Raw genomic sequence first — 7,320 nt, 5'->3', positions numbered from 1 at the left:
CTGACCTCCCTGCACTCAAAGTGGATTTTCTGGAGCTACAGAACTTAAAATGGCGCGTTTCCAATTGCGTTGGAAAGTAGACATCCAGGGCTTTTCAGCAATGTATAATAGTCTATGCTTTGGCCGAGTTTAGACGATGTAAAAGGGCGTTGAACGCCAGTTCTACGCTGCTGTCTGGAGTTAAACGCCAGAAACAAGTCACAAACCAGAGTTGAACGCCAGAAATACGTTACAACCTGGCGTTCAACTCCAGAAAGAGCCTTTGCACGTGTAACATTCAAGCTCAGCCCAAGCACACACCAAGTGGGCCCCGGAAGTGGATTTATGCATCAATTACTTACTTCTGTAAACCCTAGTAGCTAGTTTATTATAAATAGGACTTTTTACTATTGTATTAGACATCTTCGGATCATCCTGGATTGTATTTTTGATCCTGTGATCTCGTTTTGGGGGCTGGCCTCTCGGCCATGCCTGAACCTTTCACTTATGTATTTTCAACGGTAGAGTTTCTACACTCCATAGATTAAGGTGTGGAGCTCTGCTGTTCCTCAAAGATTAATACAAAGTACTACTATTTTCTATTCAATTCAACTTGTTCCACTTCTAAGATATTCATTCGCACTTCAACCTGAATGTGATGAACGTGACAATCATCATCATTCCCTATGAACGCGTGCTTGACAACCACTTCCGTTCTACCTCAGATTGAATGAGTATCTCTTGGATCTCTTAATCAGAATCTTCGTGGTGTAAGCTAGATTGATGGCGGCATTCATGAGAGTCCGGAAAGTCTAAACCTTGTCTGTGGTATTCCGAGTAGGACTCTGGGATTGAATGACTATGACGAGCTTCAAACTCGCGAGTACTGGGCGTAGTGACAGACGCAAAAGGAGGGTGAATCCTATTCCAGTATGATCGAGAACCTCAGATGATTAGCCGTGCTGTGACAGAGCATTTGGACCATTTTCACAAGAGGATAGGATGCAGCCATTGGCAAGGGTGACGCCTCCAGACGATTAGCCATGCAGTGACAGCGCATCGGACCATTTTCCAGAGAGGATCAAAGTAGCCATTGACAACGGTGATATCCTTACATAAAGCCAGCCATAGAAAGGAGTAAGACTGATTGGATGAAGACAGCAGGAAAGTAGAGGTTTAGAGGGACGAAAGCATCTCCATGCATTCATCTGAAATTCTCACCAAGGATTTACATAAGTATTTCTATCCCTATTTTATTATTTATTTTCGAAAACTCCATAACCATTCTATATCCGCCTGACTGAGATTTACAAGATGACCATAGCTTGCTTCATATCAACAATCTCCGTGGGATCGACCCTTACTCGTGTAAGATTTATTACTTGGACGACCCAGTGCACTTGCTGGTTAGTTGTGCGAAGTTGTGATAAAAAGTTGAGATTACAATTGAGCGTACCATGTTGATGGCGCCATTGATGATCACAATTTTGTGCACCATTGTTCCAACAAGGAAAGGACCCATAGCTCACTCCGAGCCAAGATACCTTTTATGCTTTAATTTCTTCATACACATTCACATTAGTTCCTTTTATACTTTACATGTCTATATTGCATAGTTACTTCATAAATTCCTTTATTAGTTCATTTATTACAATTTTGCATGTTCTTTTATTGTTTTATATGTTTATCCCTTTATTGAAAACCCCATGATCCTCACAACCAAGATTGCATACTCATTGGTCTCAATTGTCCTTGGGAGACGACCTGGGAATTGAAACTCCCGGAATTGAATTGGTTTGAATTGTGACATATCTTTGGATTAAACATTTGATTTGGGGGATCGATCGTTGGTCTAGGCTATACTTTCAACGATAAGATTCTAATTTGTGAAAACCTAGATCAATGGTGTAATCCGGCCAGCATCAAATTTGGCGCCGTTGCCGGGGAGTCGCTTTAAGTGCAATGAGTGCTAAAATTTTGGTTATTGTAAATATGTGAATAGTGTGAATATTTGGTTTTTGTTTGATACTTGACACTAATTTGTAGATGGCGCCTCTGCCTAAGCAGTGATAGTAACTAACATTTTTTGTTTGTTTAGTTCTAGGTAAATAGATATAACTAGAGTATATATTCATTGATCTATTGCTTCTATTAATATTGTTGCGCTTTGTTTTTCCTTTCCATCATGAGTTATCACCCTTTTTGCTTGGAGTCTGGTTGTTATCATGTTGTAGGAGGTAACAATTCCAACACTGGTTCACATCAACGTATGGGAGGCCAATTCGAAGGAGGGTTACAAGCAAGAAATTCTTGGCAACAAGGACCCTATAATCCCAATGTTTATCAACCTTTCACTCCAAGTGGAACACCTCCTCATTACAATTTTTTCCCTCCCTATGCTCATGCTCCAAACCCTCTTTATGAGACACAACCATTGTACTCTCAAGCTCATTTACCACTCTCACCACCTACTTTTGCTCAACCAACCTACCCATCACCTTATATAGAACAACCTAGCTTCCATAACTATTCCACTCCCATCAACCTCTCTCACGAGAAGCATAACTTTCAAGCCCTCATCCATGAGCAGCAGGAATTTCAAAGAAAACAAGATGATTGCATGGCAACTCTTGCCAAAGTCTTGTCCCGTCTGACACCTCCTCATTCCACCCCTAGCAACCTTGCTCCTCCACAACTTGAGATGCCTAGTGATCCACACTTGTCGCCTCCATCAACTCTAAGATTTAGTATTGATGATATAACCCCATAAGGAGGCAAGCCACTTGAAGAGATAAACCATCAACCCACTTTACCTAGGAGGAATCCATTGATAGGGATGAGAACCTTCTTGAGAGTGGAAGAGAGGATGAGCTCAAGAAAGGTCTTATTGATGCAGAAAGCTCAAAAGAGGGAGAACTTGAGGATGAAGAAGATGAAATTACTTCACTAATTCCCCATGACCGAGAGGGTAAGCTATGATGAGTCCATATTTGATGATGTATTTTGACTCAATTTGGATAGATTCTAGCACATAAACTCACACTTAAACACAAAAATAGCATACTTTTGTGTTTTGTCCCCAATTTGATCCTAAATGTGAAAACACGTAATTTTGTGCTTGAAATGAGCAATTTAATTCCACTTTTATTTCATTTGATGCCATGACATGTTTGTTGAGTGATTTCAGGTCAATTAGGTAAGAATGGATAAGCAAAAGTGGAAGAAGGCATGTACAAGGGAGAACACATGAAGAAAACAAGGAAAAGCACACAAAGGCAAGTGTCGCACAAGCTTGTGTGTGTACGCAAAAGAGGAAATTTGCATGTGTGCGTGCGCACAAGTACCTGTGTGTACGCACAGGAGGAAATTCAGCCAAGTGTGCGGACGCACGCATCTGTGCCTCCGCACAGGTCCCTTGATGCCAAGGCATTTTGGCCAGTTTCACTGACCTTTTCTTTACTGTTTTAGGGTAGTTTCATACATTTTCTTAAGCAAATAAGCAAGTTTTGGGTAGATATTCACTTACATCTTGATTCAAGCAAACATTGTGAACTTTACATGATTTCATGAGAATTATGCATGGATTTAATGACAAATTGGATAATGCATGATCTCATGACTTGGAATAGAGCTTTGATACACTTTAATTGCTTGATTTCAGGACAAAGGAAGCAAGGAAGAACCACGTTAGTAGCCACGTTAGTCTAATTAACGTGACCACTAACGTGGAATGGGAGCTAGCTTGCAACGTTAATGAGAAAAGTGATCGTCAATAATGCCTTTGAAAGCCATTATAGCCCACGTTAGTTGCCACGTTAATTACGTTAATGTGGAAGCTAACATGGAAGTGAAGTGAAGCTCCAACGTTAGTGGTAAAAGTGAATACCACTAACGTTGGAAAAAGAGGCACACTTGACCACGTTAAGAGTCACGTTAATTACATTAACGTGAACTCTAACGTGGAAGGGACAAGGAATTGCCAACGTTAGTGACACTCACCTTTGTCACTAACGGTGGATTAAGCCACTATTAAGCCACTATTGCCCACGTTAGTTGCCACGTTAATTACGTTAATGTGGAAGCTAACATGGAAGAGGAATTGATGGACCAACGTTAGTGACACTCACCTTTGTCACTAACGTTAGAGATGGCAATCACCACCACGTTAATGGTCACATTAATCTAATTAACGTGAACTCGAACGTGGAAAGGAGGGGCGTTTGGAGTGTTAGTGACAAAGGTAAGTATCACTAACGCTCTCGAAGAATAGGCAAGTCCACGTTAAAGGTCACATTAGCTATACTAACGTGAACTCTAACGTGGAGAAAAGGGGCAATAAGCAACGTTATTGGAAAAGGTGAATGCCAATAACGTTTGTGAAGGACCAAGAGGCAACGTTAGTGGTCATGTTAGTGCCACTAACGTTGAAGTTAACGTGAATCAATTTTGGCTTGGAACGTTAGTGAAAAAGGTGATCGTCACTAACGTTCTCGAACCCACACTTTCACTTAACGTTAACACCACTAACGTCCTAACTAACGTCCATGCCTAACTCACACTTTCTCTGCAAGCAAAGCTGAGCCCACTGAAGAGTGTAACTGCTTCAACTAAAGATCCAAAGGCCCATATCCAAGACTTGAAGAAGCCAACTAGAAGATCAGAAGAGTAGTATATATAGGAGTAGTTTTGAACTAGTAAGGGAGCTTTTGGCATTTTGTGGAGAACTACACTCTGTATATTTTACTTTCCCTGCACTTTCTAGTTTGAGTTTTCAGAATGTATTTTTCATTTACCCTTTCCATTCCCAGAGCTATGAACAACTAAACCCCTTTCATTGGGTTAGGGAGCTCTGTTGTAATTTGATGGATCAATAATAGTTTTCATTATTCTTCTTCTTTCTTTTCTCTTAATTTTACTAGAAAGCTTTCAATCTTCAACCAATTGGGTAGTTGTCTTGGAAAAGAAGCTATTCATACTTGGATCTCTTCGGACCTTGGAAGAGGAATGAAGAGATCATGCTAGAAATACTTTCTCATGTTGGATCAAATTGGGGTTTGGATGGATATGGTGACATATAATCCTACCAACACTTTGATTTGGGAATACATGTGGTATAATAAGTGACCATACTTCATCTCTTTTCATGAGCAATTAGACCAAGGAATTGGCTATTGATCAAGATTTGAGAGATTGGGTTGCCAAGGAATTGGAATCCAATCATTTAAGATTGCCAAGGAGATCAACGAATGCGTTGATTGAGGAAGAGATGAGAATGAATTTGATTCGGAGAATACAACATCTCCTGAGCCCAATGAATCCCTCACTTCTGATCTTACCCATTCTCTTTACTTTCTGCCATTTACCTTTATGTTCATTTCCCCAAATCCCCATTTAAGATTCTGCAATTTACTTTCCGTCATTTACATTCCGTCATTTACTTCCAGCAATTACATTTTCTGTTATTTACTTTTCCGCCATTTATTTTTCTGCAAATCTCAACTCAATTCTTGCTTAGCTCAACTAGAACATTCCTCTGATTAAAGTTGCTTGACCAATCAATCCCTGTGGGATTCGACCTCACTCTATTGTGAGTTTTTACTTGACGACAATTTGGTATACTTGCCGAGGGAAAATTGTTGTGAGACAAGTTTCCATGCATCAAGTTTATGGCGCCGTTGCTGGGGATTGATTTTGTATCAACAATGATTAAATTGGTGGATAACTAGATTGAGCATTTTTCTTTTGTTTTGTTTAAATTCTGTTTGAGTGATTTACTTTCAGTTTTAGTTATTTTCTTTCCTTTACCCTTTACCCGTTTGTGGTGTTCTCTTATTTGTTGCAATTCAGTTCACTAATCCACTAACAGTTTGATATATTGCATCACTCACACTAACAGCATTTCTGACGAGAATACTTCCTGTATTTGTCTTCTTCTTGCTTGTGCTTTGTTGGTTGTATGACAGGTAGAAGAAGCGGGGCTTCAACTTCCTTTGATTCTGAACCTGAAAGGACCTTCCTTAGACTAAGGAGGGAAGCAAGAGGAAAGAGAGTTGTTAGTGCTGAGGAAGAGGATGAGTATTTTGAACCAGACATGGATGAGAATATGGAGAACCATCATGAAGAAGAGGCTCACAACCATGGCATAGAAGGTCTAGTGCATCATGCTGGACAAGAGAGAAGAGTTCTAGGCTCTTATATCAATCCAAACCCAGGAAACTGTGGAAGTAGCATCCACAAGCCAACCATACATGCCAATAACTTTGAACTAAAGCCACAGTTCATCACCCTTTTTTAGAACAACTGTTCATTCAGAGGAAGTGTCCAAGAAGACCCCAATCAACATCTAACCACCTTCCTGAGGATATGTGATACTGTGAAGTCTAATGGTGTTCATCCTGACACCTATAGATTGCTTTTGTTCCCCTTTTCACTCAAGGACAAAGCATCTAAATGGCTGGAATTTTTTCCGAAGGAGAGCTTAACAACCTGGGAAGATGTGGTGAACAAATTCTTGGCAAGATTCTATCCTCCTCAAAGAATCAACAGGTTGAGAGCTGAGGTACAAACCTTCAGGCAACAAGATGGTGAAACTCTCTATGAAGCATGGGAGAGGTTTAAGGACTTGACGAGAAGGTGCCCGCCAGATATGTTCAATGAATGGGTGCAGTTACACATTTTCTATGAAGGTCTTTCTTATGAATCAAAGAAGGCAGTAGACCACTCATCCGGGGGATCTCTGAACAAGAAGAAGACCATTGAAGAAGCCATAGATGTCATTGAGACTGTAGCTGAGAATGATTACTTCTATGCATCTGAAAGAAGCAACACTAGAGGAGGGATGGAGCTAAACAACATGGATGCACTGCTGGCTCAAAACAAGATGATCACCAAGCAGCTGGCTGACCTTACCAAGAAGATGGAAAGGAACCAAGTAGCAGCAATCACTACCTCATCAGCAGCTCAAGAAGGAGTGAATGCAGAGGCAGAGGGTGATCAGGAACAAGCCAACTACACTGGGAACTCCCCTAGGCAGATCCATGATCCATACTCCAAAATTTATAATCCTGGTTGGAGGAACCACCCAAACTTTGGGTGGGAAAATCAACAAGATCAAGGCCAAGATCAGAGACGTCACAACCCCAACAACAACGCAGCTCACCAACATTCCACACAGAGATCATATCAGCACCCACCTAACAACACCTCTCAACATCCATATCAAAACCAAAATGGCCCTTCTCATCCCTCCAATCTCAACTCACCATCATCCGAAGATAGACTCTCAAGGATTGAGACTCTACTTGAACGTATATACAAAGAAGTTCAAGACAGTAAAATGTT

At 40.7% G+C, this 7,320-nt stretch overlaps 1 non-coding gene across 1 annotated transcript; it reads right to left on the bottom strand.

Annotated features, from left to right (window-relative positions):
- Positions 1 to 6,523: 6,523 nt before the first annotated feature.
- LOC148580571 (small nucleolar RNA R71) lies at positions 6,524 to 6,630 on the bottom strand. Its single transcript, XR_015896248.1, has one exon. It is a non-coding gene; the product is annotated as a small nucleolar RNA R71 (small nucleolar RNA).
- Positions 6,631 to 7,320: the final 690 nt, after the last annotated feature.

Source organism: Arachis ipaensis, chromosome B10 (genome assembly GCF_059453495.1).
Source record: "Arachis ipaensis isolate K30076 ecotype BB chromosome B10, ASM5945349v1, whole genome shotgun sequence".
NCBI lineage: Eukaryota > Viridiplantae > Streptophyta > Magnoliopsida > Fabales > Fabaceae > Arachis > Arachis ipaensis.
This window is presented reverse-complemented; position numbering and strand designations above follow the sequence as displayed.